Source organism: Mytilus edulis, chromosome 9, assembly GCF_963676685.1.
Source record: "Mytilus edulis chromosome 9, xbMytEdul2.2, whole genome shotgun sequence".
NCBI classification, from domain to species: Eukaryota; Metazoa; Mollusca; class Bivalvia; order Mytilida; family Mytilidae; genus Mytilus; species Mytilus edulis.
The window spans coordinates 55586606-55603663 of NC_092352.1; the positions used below are offsets into that span (position 1 = coordinate 55586606).

Sequence of the window (17058 nt, forward strand, 5' to 3'; positions counted from 1 at the left end):
CAACATAGATTACATCTCTGGCAGTTCTTCATATCAACATAGATAACATCACTAGCATTTCTTCATGTCAGCATAGATAACATCTAAGGCAGTTCTTTATGTCTACATATATAACATCTCAGGCAGTTCTTCGTATCAACATAGATAACATCACAAGCAATTCTTCATGTCAACATAGATAACATCTCTGGCAGTTCTTCATGTCTACATATATAACATCTCTGGCAGTTCGTCATGTCAACCTAGATAACATGTCTGGCAGTTATTCATGATAACAAAAATACCATCTCTGGCAGTTCTTCATGTCTACATATATAACATCTCTGGCAGTTCTTCATGTCTTCATATATAACATCTCTGGGACGTTCTTCATGTCTACATAGATAACAGCTCTGGCAGTTCGTCATGTCAACCTAGATAACATGTCTGGCAGTTATTCATGATAACAAAAATACCATCTCTGGCAGTTCTTCATGTCTACATACAAATCCATACTTCGCAATAAGACTATTTTTTGAATTATAACTAGGTGGTGAAACACTATCAGTTATAACTTGGCAAATAGTTTTCTGGCAGTTCTTCATATCAACATAGATAACATCTCTGTTCGTTCTTCATGATTACAAACATTACTTCTCTTCGTGTCAACACGTTATTTGCTAACTTCATTATTGGAGATATTGATAGTTCCCTGCAACTGGTTCAAAAATCATCAAAAGAGTTGCATGAAAACTAGTAGAAAAAATAATATTATACTGGATGACACGACGCCCAGGATAAAAAGGTGTCAATCGGCTGTTGTCAAGGACACAACAACACCGATTTTATCAGGTGTCCCCAGGATCATCTTAAATGATGTTATGAAAATGACACATGTGCAGTCTTCTGAATCCTCATTGTACTATAAAAATGCAGACAAGTTTGAATATATTCGGCCGTGTACTGTTCAACTTTCAGATATTTTAGATTTCAATGACAACCATCAATATTGCTCTATTTCCAAATGTAACCGTAAAAATTGTAAAACCTGTGATATTCTTATAACTGATACCCACTTTCAAAGTAATTTAACTACCAAAAATTACAATACACATAGCCATGAGGATTTGAATTGCACTGCCTCCAATATTGTTTACGGTATTGAATGTACTCTTTGTGGATTGATCTACGTCGGGGAAACTCGACAAAGACTCAATTTTAGGATGAATGATCATCGGTCTAATGTTAATGATCCTAATAACAACAAATTTCTCTATAAACATTTTAATCAGCCTGACCATTCTATTGTTTCAATGAAAGTCCGGATTATAGAGAAAATATATCATCCAACAAATGACCCCATATTGAGTACACCATATCGTTTACAAAGAGAAGACTTTTGGATCAGAGAGTTGGGAACAGCCATTCCCTATGGATGCAATGACAAAATTGATGGTGTAGGTATTTTATCTAGTCCCAGGTGTAGTACTGTCAATACATTAAAATTATTTAATACTTCTGCTCGACGAAATAGAAGTCATGGTCACAGAAAATATATACCACCTGCTGTACACACCGTGACAATTGATAGTCTATTAACGTCTGTTCAAAAACCTTTAGGTATTCATCATATTAGAACTAAATTATACTCCATTTCATTGTCAAAACTTTCTTTACTATTTCAAGATGCCAAAAATACTTCCGTCACTGATTCTCGTTCTGTTTTGTATAGATTAGTTGCAATTATCATGGACATTGCTAACCATAGACTATTTAAACCCGTATTGACTACATCCAATAGTGAGGAAAAGCGTTACTTTTTTAAGGTAGAATTCGCCAATAAAGGTTTAGATGCTGTAAATATTGGCAATATTTTTCATCAAAAATCTGTACAAAAAACTATACCTGATTACTTCAAAAATAAAGCTACACCTGTTATTTCTTATATTTACACCAAGTCTATTGCATCAAAGATTTTCAACCACAAGAGAGTTTTAGAGGATTTTAACCTCAAAGATACAAAATCCAAGCCTCCGGATTGCTCATGTGCATCTTCTCAATACAATTATAGTCCAGCTGGTCATATTATTACTGGTGACCTTGGTATTGTTACCAATAAACAACTAAGAGAGTTGCTAGCCAAGGGACCAAAGTATAGAATCCCCCAGCCCATCAACTGGAAAAAGAATTTCAAGTTACTGATGGATGCAGTTGAGGACTATGCAAGAAAATGGATAAAGCGCGAACCAGACGAACCCGAACTGGACACTTTGTCTGAATGGATCAAAGCTATTCGATCATGCATTCAGAGGCGCATACAAAAACTAAGATGTAATATGAGTACAAGAGTTTCTAACCCTTTCAAGAATCCGGAGGTTGTGGATGCTTTATCCTCTTTGCATGACAAATATGTCGTTGTTCCGGCAGATAAAGCCTCCAATAATATTGTCTTCATATGTAAAAAACATTATTTGCAATGTCTCACTACAGAGCTTGGAATTGATCAAACTACTGGTAATCCTACATATTCTTTAACATCATTTACCAAGGATGAAATTTTACAAAATCATAAATCTGTCCTTCTTTCTTTTGGTATCAACATCAAAGAAAACGAAGAAAACTTGCCCTCATTATACTGGATACCTAAATTACACAAAACTCCATATAAAGAACGATACATAGCTGGGTCTTCAAAATGTTCGACTAAACATCTTTCTAAAGTATTGACTACTATTCTTTCTACAGTTAAAGATGGGCTTCAAAAATATTGTGAGGAGATATATTCTACCAGTGGTGTTAACCAGATGTGGATTCTCAAAAATTCGAAAGATCTACTGCTTAACCTTCGATCACAATCTTTGCAATTTTGCAGCAACATAAAAACTTTTGATTTTTCTACGCTATATACTACTATTCCCCATGCTCAGTTGAAAGATCGACTTCACCAACTCATAAAACAGAGCTTTTTCTATAAAAATGGGAATCGTAGATACAAATTTCTTGTTTTGGGATACAATACTTCATATTTTGTGAAGAATCACACTGAATCTTCCAGAAAATATACTGAAGATGATATTATTAAAATGCTGGACTTTTTGATCGACAATATATTTGTTGAGTTTGGAGGATTTATATTTCAACAGACAGTCGGTATTCCAATGGGTACTAATTGTGCACCCCTGCTGGCTGATTTGTTTTTGTATTCGTATGAAGCAGAATTTATTCAGAACCTTCTAAAAGACAAAAAGAAAAAGCACCTTGCGAAATTCTTTAATTTTACTTTTCGATATATTGATGATGTTTTATCGTTGAACAACCCATACTTCAGCCAATACTTACATCTCATATATCCCAGTGAACTTGAAATTAAGGATACTACTGATACTAGAAGGACTGCTTCATACCTTGATCTTTTCCTCAATATTGACGTAGATGGACGACTTCACACAAAAATCTATGATAAACGGGATGATTTCAACTTCCCAATTATCAATTTCCCATTTCTCAGCAGAAACATACCCTCTGCCCCTTCGTATGGTGTTTACATATCACAATTGATACGTTATTCACGTGCTTGTTCACACTATACGGACTTCATATACAGGAGTGTGCTCCTTACGCAGAAACTGCTCCAACAAAGTTATGAGGAGGACAGATTAAAATTGACACTCCGTAAATTTTATGGACACCATCACGAATTGGTTGATCCATATAATGTCTCTTTAACCAAACTAGCTAAGGACATTTTTACCACATGGTAGATTGTGGTTTGTCATTATGTCGTCTAATCTTTTAATTACCAAACGTGACTTATTCCCGATTGTGACCGTTTTGCTGAATGTGAATTCGCATTACTATAAGACGTGTTTCTGTACTTGTTTATCCCAAATTCATGTATTTAGTTTACATGTTTAATGTTATATTTGTAATTCTCATCAGATTTTGTCAAATGTGTTGACGTCTTCTTATTATATATTTAGGTATGACGTATAGAAAAATTTACCACCTCCTCTTTATTAATTATATTAAATTTTGTACGATTATTTACGTTTGAAGTTGGATTCATAACAAACTGGACATATATATATATTACAGTTAATTGCTATTAATAAGTATTGCAATATGCATTTTGTTTAAATGAATTATCAGTATTTAGTTCTAAATCAATCCTAATTCTATCTCATTTTTGAATGATAGTTTTTCATATGTGACGTCATGCTGTTTCTAAATTTCATAAATTCAAATGTGGCATAACGTTTCTGCCTTTTCGCCATCGTATGTGACGTCACAATTTTTTTAATTACGTTGACGCTTGGACTGATTCGGATGTGTGTCTATTTTGTGATAAACTTGGGTTTAGTTTTCTGTAATTAGTTAATATTTTAGTTTCATTATGTATATCTCTTTCATATTCATTTGTTAACATTTACTGTTTGCAATAGCATTAAGTATTCTATATAATAAGGATGTTCTTATCCCGTGCATAAAAACAATGCCGTATTTGTCAAAACCTTTTCAACTTTTAATCTTCAGTGCTGTACAACTTTGTACCTTTTTCACGTTCGATCTTTTATATCTAGGCGTTATGTATTCAGGTTTAGTTTTCTGTAATTAGTTAATACTTAAGTTTCTTTGTGTATATCTCTTTCATATTCATTTGATAAAATTTACTGTTTGCAATAGCATGAATTGTTCTATATAATAAGAATGTTCTTATCCCGGGCATAAAAACAATGCCGTATTTTGCGAAACCTTTTCAACTTTTGATCTTCAGTGCTGTACAACTTTGTACTTTTTTCACTTTCGATCTTTTATATCTGGGCGTCACTGGTGAGTCTTGTGTGGGCAAGGCGCGTTTTTGGCGTATTGAATTTTAAACCTGATGCTTTTTGTTATCTATTAATCATGTTTTTCTGTGTCTAATATGTTCTCCTATTTATTTGTATTGTAGTCCTGTAATATTATGTTGTCATTTCAATGTTATATTTAACTTTGCCATTAAAGTGCGAGGTTTGGCATGCCTTAAAACCAGGTTCAACCCACCACTTTTATTCCCCTTTAAAAGTGTCCTGTACCAAGTCAGGAAGATGGTCATTGTTATATATTGTTCGTTTCTCTTTGTGTTGCATTTTAACGTTGAGTCGTTTGTGTTTTCTCTTATTTTTGAGATATTGAGATAAGACGTGGCACGGTACTTGTCTATCCCAAATTCATGTATTTGGTTTTCATGTTACATTTGTTATTCTCGTGGTGTTTTGTCTGATGATTGGTCTGTTTCTGTGTGTGTTGCGTTTCGATGTTGTGTCGTTGTTCTCCTCTTATATTTAATGCGTTTCGCTCGGTTTTGGTTTGTTACCCCGATTTTGTTTTTGTCCATGGATTTATGAGTTTTGAACAGCGGTATACTACTGTTGCCTTTATTTGCAGGATGCTCATAGAAATATGAACTTACCCTTAATGGAAGAATCTCTGAATGAAATTGAAAACAATTCAGAACTCTTGCCAAAGGAAATTGACTAACTTCAAGATTTCATAACAGCATTTGAAAATTTTCCACAATTTAAGGCAAGTCTTCACAAATTAGAATTAATAACTTAATAATTTTATTTGATGAAACAAGTATTTAATATGTAACTAGATTTATCAATAACAACATAGTATATACATGATATAAACCAATTTGAATGCATAAAAATATTACAAAGCCAAAATAATTAATATTTAAATACAAATAACATTTTTAATCTGTGAAGTAATGTTTCAATTAGCAATTTATTACCTTGTTCTTTTGAAAAGACACTAACAAGATTTAAGATTTATTTTATAGTCCAAATAGATAAGACATTCAAAATCTAACAAATGTGTTTACCCCTACAGATATCTTTTTAAGATTTATGGTATAAGAAAGTTAATATCAATTTTTCATTGCTTTAATGAATATTTTTTTCACAACAGGATTCGCAAGATACAACACCATTAGAAGCTGGCAATTTGATTACCCCTCAAAAGGCATGTTCACATTTTAAAATTTTGATAGCTATAATAAATTCAAAAATATTTATTCTTCTGATGCATATTACAATAATGTAATAATAAACCCAAACTAACTTTTTGATAAAAGATGCACAAAATATTAATGTTTGGACTTAACTGTTTTTTACAATCATTTCATTAAGAATAAAGAACTTCAATTAATTAATTTGATATACATAAGATCCACAAATAATCTCACATTTATAATTTTAAACAGAAAGAAATATTGCCTGAAGATACCCCATCTACTAGTTACAGCACTGGCACAAGTAATGTGGAACCAAGTGATAATGATAAAAAGGCATGATATTCTCTAGCTTAATTACTCATATCAATGTTCAATTGAAATCAATCATTCATATAAAAAAAAAATATTTAAAAAATTCATGTAAAAAAGAAATATTTAAAAAAGTAAAATAACTAAAGTATCTCAATTAAATTGAATGAAATTGTTACAACAAAATAGTTCCAAGAAATTTATTGCATTACAGATTTTACATATGACCAGTTTGTTTCTAATTATTATCCCTAATATGTTAATAGTGAGGTTGATGGTGATGATGATACCACTGATAGTGAGGAAGAAGATGCTCTACTGAGTCAGCTGCCAGAAATGCCACTATGAACTGATTATATTTGTATTACTATGTATAATGTACAGTTTTAAATAATGTTGTAATTTGTCTTCAGTATAATGATATGTATTGTAAACTATAATGTTTGTCATATCCATATAAGAAAAATACATCTTTGTTTATAAACATTTTTAATAAATGATTTTTCCTTTAGATATCCATCACAGACCACAAAAAGGTAACAGCATTTCTTGTGGATCTGGTATCAAGAAAATTCCTTTAATCCAGTAACAGTTGATAATAATAACTTTCCTTTTCAGTATTCATAATGTTTTCATAACATAACTTTATCACATGCCATTCTATGTTACTTTTCAGCACTTAACTTCCAATGCTTGTGTTCAGATATTTTTCCTCTATTGAAATCTATCAATTACACTATCATTGTTCACCTCCATCTTTAGTTACCATTATCAATATAATTGTATATCACTTGTTTCAATCTTAACCACAGTTATCTATCATACCTCTATATAGAACAAATACAAATGGTAATATTAATACACTCTGATATTTGTCTTCATCAGCACTGTCAGCAGCGCTAGTGTTCATACAGGCATCAGCAGCAGCGACATTGTATCATTATTTACAGATTAAAATATTATATGTTTGTCTGATTGCATTTACTTTCAATGCAAATACATGATAGGCGAGACATTTTTGTGTGTCCACTCTTGTTAAAGCTATTTCATGTTGAATAATGTAACACAGTACTGTTTTTCTCTTTTTACATATTCTTTTGTTTGTTTTCAAGGGAATTTAGGGACCCGACTCAACTTTCATATGTTTAATATGAAAAAGAAGATGTGGTGTGGTTGCCAATGAGACAACCCTTCACAACAGACCAAATGACACATTAATTAACAACTATAGGTCACTGTATGGCCTTCAACAATGAGCAAAGCCCATACTGCATAGTCGTCTTTAAAAAGCCTGAAAATGACAAATGTACAATCCAGAAAACACACGGTCTAATTTATGTACCAACGAGACTGCGTCCTCAGTACACGGATGCCCCACTCGCACTATCATTTTCTATGTTCAGTGGACCCTGAAATTGGGGGTCAAACCTCTAATTTGGCATTAAAATTAGAAAAATCATATCATAGGGAACATGTGTACTAAGTTTCATATTGATTGGGCTTCAACTTCATCAAAAACTTAATTTTTTTATATAAATAAGGCCGTTAGTTTTCTCGTTTGAATTGTTTTACATTGTCTTATCGGGGCCTATTATAGCTGACTATGCGGTATGGGCTTTGCTCATTGTTGAAGGACGTACAGTGACCTATAGTTGTTAATGTCTGTGTCATTTTAGTCTTTTGTGGATAGTTGTCTTATTGGAAATCATACCACATCTTCTTTTTTATATTGACCAAAAACTTTAACCTGAAGTGGGACAGACGGAAGAATGGACAGATGAACAGACAGACACAATGACTAGAAAACATAATGCCCCTGTTTGTTATGTTCACCATTCCATTTAATCTATAGCTATCACTTAACCTTATTAAACGTTAACATTGTCAAAGATCTTCTCTGCAACTACCCAGAACCAATTTTAACAAAACTTTGTGTCATTGATCCTTATTTTTTCCAGTATAAGTGTGTTTTTTTTTTATTCTGGACAATCACCAAAAAATCACAACCATACCCACCATGGCTAAAAGTAGATAAAAGGGATAAAAAGCAGTTTTTAGCTAAAATCTTAAAAAACTTAATCCATATATAAGAGCAAAGAAAAAATAAAATGATTCACAGATTGTAACATGCACATGTATATCTGGCCGGTTTCATTTGCAAGGGATGCCACATGTGGAGCAGGATCTGCTTACCCTTCCAGAGGACCTGAGATCACCCCCAGTTTTTGGTAGGGTTTGTGTTGCTAAGTCTTTAGTTTTCTATGTTGTGTTTTGTGTACTATTATTTGACTATTTGTCTTTTTATTTTTAGCCATGGCGTTGCCAGTTTGTTTTCAATCTACAAGTTTGACTGTCCCTCTGGTATCTTTCGTCCCTCTTTTACCTTGACCTCATTTTCATGGTTCATTGGTCAATGTTAATTTTCTGTGTTTTTGGTCTGATTTTCAAAAACTATAAGCAGATCAACCATATCATAAGTGTAGATAATTATTGTAAAGTGTCAATGTCTAACTGGCAGGATTCATCTGACCTTGACCTCATGTTCATGGTTCATTGGTCAATGTTAAGTTTTTGTGTTTTGATCTGTTTTTCAATAACCATTAATCGATATATCAACAATTTTTGGTATATTGAATCATAATTGTATGTAGTACATGTTAGTCTGAAAGGATTATCTGACATTGATTTCATTGCCATGGATATTTAAAATCATTGTGTTTGTAAAAGTTGCAGAAAAACATTTATATTGGAAACTTTCTACATGAAATCAGTGCTCAGTAAAATAGGAGAGATTTCAGCATGTGCACTACCATTTGGGGATTAGGAAATACATTTTATACATTGATCTGTGATCAAGGATCAAGTTTTGTGATAAGGTTTGTTTTTCAGATACTATGAACAGTAGGTCAACTATTTGTTGTTTATGAATGATTATAAGGTGTACATGTCTGCCTGGCAAGTATCTCCATGACCTTGACCTCACTTTCATGGCTGATTGGTCAATGTTAAGTTTGCGTCTGTGTCTCAGATGCTTTTAAGCAGTATGTCAACTATATTTGGTGTATGGATTGATACATAAAAAATGAGCATGTCTATCTGGCAGAATGAGAATAAAAAAAAATATTGCTAAAAGTATACAAAGGTATAATAATTTTCTTTATTCTACATAATTCCACTATCTTCAGCAAATTTGTATATGACCGACAAATAAGTACACATCTAAACATCAAATTATATTTATTCAAAGATGATTATAGAATACTGTTAACTGATCATTTATGTGAACATATGACACATTACTTTCTTCAAATCCAAAGAATCAATTTTCAAAATCAAAGTCGGGAACATGGTTATCAAACCGGATTTAATAACTGATTAATCACTTTTAACACTTTATATCTTGAAAAACATAATTAATATTTGAATCAAAATTAAATATTTCCCATCACATCAAAAAACCTGTAATAGTGAAAATAAGGGTAATGTACATTACCGAAAAGTAATATTTCATTGAGGGGAGATAATTTACATAATGTAATATTTCATTGAGGGGAGATAATTTACATAAAGAAATATTTCATTGAGGGGAGATTATTAAACTGTACATCACTGCAAATAAATCAGACTTTTGACCTTATTTTCTTAAGGTGTATGTGTAATTCATCTGCTTTTAAAATATAATTCATTTGTATTGATACTTGACTTTTGTTCTATTTTCGAAGATTTTTTCTTGTGTACTATTATACAAAATCTCAATGAAATGTTGAACATATAAAAATAAATGTCTCTTTTCTAGAAAATAATTACAAAAACTTTTAATTTCTTATACAGTTTTCTATTTAATGTATATATTACATGTATAAACATTTTTTCAAACAATATTGTGAAAATCTTGTACACATTTTAGTGATACCATCTAGTATATACTTTAAGGTGGTACCCAACACCTTGACTAATATTAATTTGGCTAGTCATCACTGAACTAGTATATATTTGTTTAGGGGCCAGCTGAAGCACGCCTCCGGTTGCTGGAATTTCTCGCTACATTGAAGACCTGTTGGTGACCTTCTGCTGTTGTTTTTTCTATAGTCAGGTTGTTGTCTCTAAAGACACATTTCCCGTTTCCATTCTCAATTTTATAAATTTTCATAAAATTTTGACAAACTGTTTACTTTGTCCCTTTGACAAAAATATAAAAATTAAAAAAAAATTGAGGGGAGATAATTTACATAAAGAAATATTTCATTTAGGGGAGATTATTAAACTGTACATCACTGCAAATAAATCAGACTTTTGACCTTATTTTCTTAAGGTGTATGTGTAATTCATCTGCTTTTAAAATATAATTCATTTGTATTGATACTTGACTTTTGTTCTATTTTCGAAGATTTTTTCTTGTGTACTATTATACAAAATCTCAATGAAATGTTGAACATATAAAAATAAATGTCTCTTTTCTAGAAAATAATTACAAAAACTTTTAATTTCTTATACAGTTTTCTATTTAATGTATATATTACATGTATAAACATTTTTTCAAACAATATTGTGAAAATCTTGTACACATTTTAGTGATACCATCTAGTATATACTTTAAGGTGGTACCCAACACCTTGACTAATATTAATTTGGCTAGTCATCACTGAACTAGTATATATTTGTTTAGGGGCCAGCTGAAGCACGCCTCCGGTTGCTGGAATTTCTCGCTACATTGAAGACCTGTTGGTGACCTTCTGCTGTTGTTTTTTCTATAATCAGGTTGTTGTCTCTAAAGACACATTTCCCGTTTCCATTCTCAATTTTATAAATTTTCATAAAATTTTGACAAACTGTTTACTTTGTCCCTTTGACAAAAATATAAAAATTAAAAAAAAAAATTGAGGGGAGATAATTTACATAAAGAAATATTTCATTTAGGGGAGATTATTAAACTGTACATCACTGCAAATAAATCAGACTTTTGACCTTATTTTCTTAAGGTGTATGTGTAATTCATCTGCTTTTAAAATATAATTCATTTGTATTGATACTTGACTTTTGTTCTATTTTCGAAGATTTTTTCTTGTGTACTATTATACAAAATCTCAATGAAATGTTGAACATATAAAAATAAATGTCTCTTTTCTAGAAAATAATTACAAAAACTTTTAATTTCTTATACAGTTTTCTATTTAATGTATATATTACATGTATAAACATTTTTTCAAACAATATTGTGAAAATCTTGTACACATTTTAGTGATACCATCTAGTATATACTTTAAGGTGGTACCCAACACCTTGACTAATATTAATTTGGCTAGTCATCACTGAACTAGTATATATTTGTTTAGGGGCCAGCTGAAGCACGCCCCCGGTTGCTGGAATTTCTCGCTACATTGAAGACCTGTTGGTGACCTTCTGCTGTTGTTTTTTCTATAATCAGGTTGTTGTCTCTAAAGACACATTTCCCGTTTCCATTCTCAATTTTATAAATTTTCATAAAATTTTGACAAACTGTTTACTTTGTCCCTTTGACAAAAATATAAAAATTAAAAAAAAAAAATTGAGGGGAGATAATTTACATAAAGAAATATTTCATTTAGGGGAGATTATTAAACTGTACATCACTGCAAATAAATCAGACTTTTGACCTTATTTTCTTAAGGTGTATGTGTAATTCATCTGCTTTTAAAATATAATTCATTTGTATAGATACTTGACTTTTGTTCTATTTTCGAAGATTTTTTCTTGTGTACTATTATACAAAATCTCAATGAAATGTTGAACATATAAAAATAAATGTCTCTTTTCTAGAAAATAATTACAAAAACTTTTAATTTCTTATACAGTTTTCTATTTAATGTATATATTACATGTATAAACATTTTTTCAAACAATATTGTGAAAATCTTGTACTCATCTTAGTGATACAATCTAGTATATAAATTAAGGTGGTACCGAACACTTTGACTAATATTAATTTGGCTACTCATCACTGAACTAGTATATATTTGTTTAGGGGCCAGCTGAAGCACGCCTCTGGGTGCTGGAATTTCTTGCTACATTGAAGACCTGTTGGTGACCTTCTGCTGTTGTTTTTTCTATAGTCAGGTTGTTGTCTCTTAAGACACATTTCCCGTTTCCATTGTTTACTTTGTCCCTTTGGGCCAGGGTTTTTTAATTTGTTGGTTTACGGATTTTATCCATGAAAAAGTCGGGTCGGTCGGTCGGTAAAAAAAAAAAAAAAAATATTTTTCAAGACAGAAAAATATGTTCGATGACGGACGGACAAAGACAAAATTAAATCGTCATTTCAAAAACATTAAAAACAGATTCGCGTAGCTCTTAATCAATTCCAGAAAACTTGGTGAATTATGATCTTCAAGCACGAAAACTGATAAAGAAAAAAAATGTAAAAACGTCGTACGAAAATAAGTTTCAACACACGTGTCAAAAAACGTAATAGACTCGTCAACTGGAAAAACGAGAAAATCGGGTTAATCTGTTGTCATGCATTCCCATTTTTTATCCAAATGGACGATATTTTTTTATTATCTATGAAACAAGAAAATTCCAAATGATTATTTAATATTCAATACTTTAACTTGACGTCTTCCACCTGTCCACATTTGGACAACTCTATTTCTATCAGATGATGCATCTTACGGACTGGTGACAAATACGGGAAACGAACTTATTGTGTAATTGGTTTTAACACAGGTTTCGTTTCGCAAAATTATTTGCGCAAACGACATTTCAAGGTCAGTTATAATTGATTATTTTTAGAAACGTAAACTGGAAGTTTTATTTTTTCCCTACATAAAGTGTTATCAATTTTGTAAGTGATAAATGCATTTCATTTCATAAAAAAACAGAATATTTTAATTATTTTTCAGGGATAATGCACTTGTTAGGGTCGGCGGAAATAAAAAAAAGCATGAAAAAGTGATTTTATTTTTATTCTGGAAATCGGCAAAATCGGATCGGCGGATCCGTAAACCAACAAATTAAAAAATCGTGGCCTTGACAAAAATATAAAAATTTCAAAAAAAATTAAACCAACCACTTTATCAGATAAATTTCATTGGTTATAAAGCAGTTTGACAAACACTAATTTGATCATTGTAAAGTTTGATTAAAATGTTTAGCTGATTTTTACAGAGTTATCTCCCTGTAGTGTTAGGTACCACCTTAAAAACACTGTTGAAACACAGATTTGTCTCACCTTTATGAAATTTTGAAAATGTAATGCTTATGTCGAAATTAAAATGGCAATACTTTACAACAAACTATGCAAAAAAAAATCAAATATACAAAAGATACCACTAAATATGATTTATAATTACCACTAGTTGCTTCCTTTAATCGGACCTAATCACAAACTTTAACAAATTGTTGATAGCTACTACAGAAACAGCACGCCATAGTCCTGCCCTCCACTACTTCAAAGCAACAAGACATAAACAAATTGACATCCTATTAAATGCACAAAAATCAATTGTACAAATTTTTTTTTCAATGAATTAATGATTGTTCTAGCTGCAATATCAAGGAAATTTTATAAACATTTAAGTGATACCATCTATATGTTACAGGGAATTTGTGAAATCAGTGATTTTGTAAAATCACTGAAATTTCAGGGAATTTGTAAAATCACTGAACTGATTAGTGATTTTATAAAATCCCTGATTTTGACCAGTGATTTTACAAAATCCCTGAAATAATTAAGATCTTTTTTACAGATTCACTGATTAAATTCAGGGAATTTGTAAAATACATTCATTCATTTTTATTTAGAAATCTGTGAAAAAAGACTACAACAATTACACTAAATAAGTTTGAGGTTAATCTAGTCTTTATTTTAATATTAATTGAGCGGTTTTCAAGCACAAAACAACTGACATACTGTAGAACAATGGCTCAGGCACAAATGTCTTGAAATCAAGAGCAAACATACACACAAAAGTTACTTCAAATAATTGAGGTAAAATTAAAGTGCAACATATGGAACCAGGGAAAATATGATAAACATTTTGGAATATTTTGTCAATGAGCCACAGAAAGAAGACACAACAAGCTCTTATCACTACCGTGTTTGAAAGAAAGTTACTGTTTATTATAGTTTTTCTGTATAATTACTGTAGAAAATAAAACCAATTACATCAATTTTTTTTAAATCAAATATAAAAACTGAACATAAGGTTGATTGCTGTCATTACAGAAGAAAAAAATAATATGTAAGGTATAAGAAATTGAGTGGGTTAGGGTATGAGATCCAGTGGCAAATATTACATGCATATCAGATCAAGAGCATCTTATTGCTGCATGAAAATTGATATATAAAAATCAAATAAGTGTTGTATTATTAATTTGCTGCCTACAAAATAACATTTATATTCACAAAATAATAATAAAAAAAGACAACAGAAAATTTTGGTAATAATACTTTGTTTTGTACTTGCATGTTTATGAATAGGTTAATCTCACCAAGCAAAAATAAACAAAGTTTTTCCTACTTCGGTCATTTATCAGACACATGTATTATATCACAAAGTGATGGTATAACTTTGAATAAGTTTCTAAAATTTCTCAACTCTTTTAATCCAAATAAAGTAAATATTTTGTTGATAAATGAAGGTATGAAGTTCTTCAATGTGAATTAAGATTTGAAAAAATTGTTAAAAACAATATTCATCAGATGAAGATGTTTTAAAAATATTATGTATGTCTTGAAGACATGTACAGCATAGTTAAGAAAATTCACATATCAATAGCTTATAGTGGTAGGGATGTCACCCAAACTTGTCTTGCAAAAATAAGCAAATTCAGAGTGGTCTAAATACCCGTTTTTAAAATGCCTTTTAGTCATTATCATTATACACAAGTTCTAGCTCATAGTGTTTATTAAACAAATATATTTCTAAATCATTAGTGATCATTCATTTGGTCTATCTTTATATTAAGAAAAACACATTTCTAATAGCATGTTATACTTTGTTGTAATCAGGGATTTTACAAAATCCCTAGCTCTATTTTCAGTGATTTTGTAAAATCCCTAACAATTTCAGGGATTTTACAAAACCACTGAAACTGTTAGTGATTTTACACAATCACCTATTAGTCCAGTGATTTTACAAAATCCCTGATTTTACAAAGTACCTTAAATACACTGTTGACATTTGTCTTGCCGTTATGAAATTTTGATAGTTTAATGCTAAGGGAGCTACCATTTGATTTTAAGAATAAACAAGTAAAGAAAAGAAGGACCTAATAAGAGTAAACCAGGTGCTCCGCAGGGCGCAGCTTTATACGACCGCAGAGGTCGAACCCTGAACAGTTGGGGCAAGTATGGACAAAACATTCAAGCATGATACAGCTCTGAATTTGGATTGTGATCAAATTTTTGACATTACATGGTTTTTTTTTACACAAAACAAATGCCAAGATTTTACAAATCAATTAAAGATTTCTTCTTCAAACTTTTTAAATCTAAAATTAAATAGTTGACACAGCATAGGTTTCTGACACAGAATGAATGTGGTCTAATGAACTTAAAAGGTTTTTTTTGCCTTTGAGCAAATCACTATGCTGTTGAATATTAATCCTCTCAAAAAAATGTTTGAAGAAATTTTATTTTTATTTATGAAATCTGAAATGAGAAAAATTTAACCCCCCCCCCTTTTTTTTCACATCCCCGTTTCCCTTTTTCAAAACTGATATCAATTCAAATTTCTAATGGAGTTTGCAACAATAACTACTCATTTAAATACATCATAAAATATTAAGATGTAAAAAAACTGCTTGTTATCACTGAATGGTAAAGATTATTTAAATTTATCAGTTGGTAGTAAAAAGTGTATATACATTGTATATTGTATATAACAAAGATTTAAGTTGATTCTGGACAAAGAAAGATAACTCCAATTAAAAAAAATTCTTGCTATTGCACAAATAGGATATTTCTTGCTTACTATTCTGGACAAAGAAAGATAACTCTAATTAAAAAAAAATTTGCTATTTCACAATATTGTGCAATTAGATATTTCTTGCCATTGCACAATACTGTGCAATTGAAAAGACTTGCTATTGCACAATACTTAATATAATAATTTTAGATCCTGATTTGGACCAACTTGAAAACTGGGCCCATAATCAAAAATCTAAGTACATGTTTAGATTCAGCATATCAAAGAGGCCCAAGAATTCAATTTTTGTTAAAATCAAACTTAGTTTAATTTTGGACCCTTTGGACTTTAATGGAGAATTTGAAATTTGAAAACAGGACCAAAAATGAAGAATCTACATACACAGTTAGATTTGGCATATCAAAGAACCCCAAGGATTCAATTTTTGATGAAATCAAACAAAGTTTAATTTTGGACCCTTTGGACCTTAATGTAGACCAATTTGAAAACTGGACCAAAAAAACTTCAATAATCAAGAATCTAAGTACATTTTTAGATTCAACATATCAAAGAACCCAACCGATTCATTTTTTGTCAAAATCAAACTAAGTTTAATTTTGGACCCTTTGGACCTTAATGTAGACCAATTTGAAAACGGGACCAAAAGTTGAGAATCTACATATACAGTTAGATTCGGCATATCAAAGAACCCCAATTATTCAATTTTCATGAAATCAAACAAAGTTTAATTTTGGACCCTTTGGGCCCCTTTTTCCTAAACTGTTGGGACCAAAACTCCCAAAATCAATACCAACCTTCTTTTTATGGTCATAAGCCTTGTGTTTAAATTTCATAGATTTGTATTTACTTATACTAACATTA

The 17058-nt window shown here is 30.9% G+C and overlaps 1 protein-coding gene across 1 annotated transcript in view; it reads left to right on the plus strand.

The window, feature by feature from the left end:
* LOC139489793 (angiopoietin-related protein 6-like) overlaps positions 1-17058 on the plus strand; it is a 141508-nt gene that overhangs the window by 100687 nt on the left and 23763 nt on the right. The gene's annotated exons all lie outside the window — the stretch shown is intronic.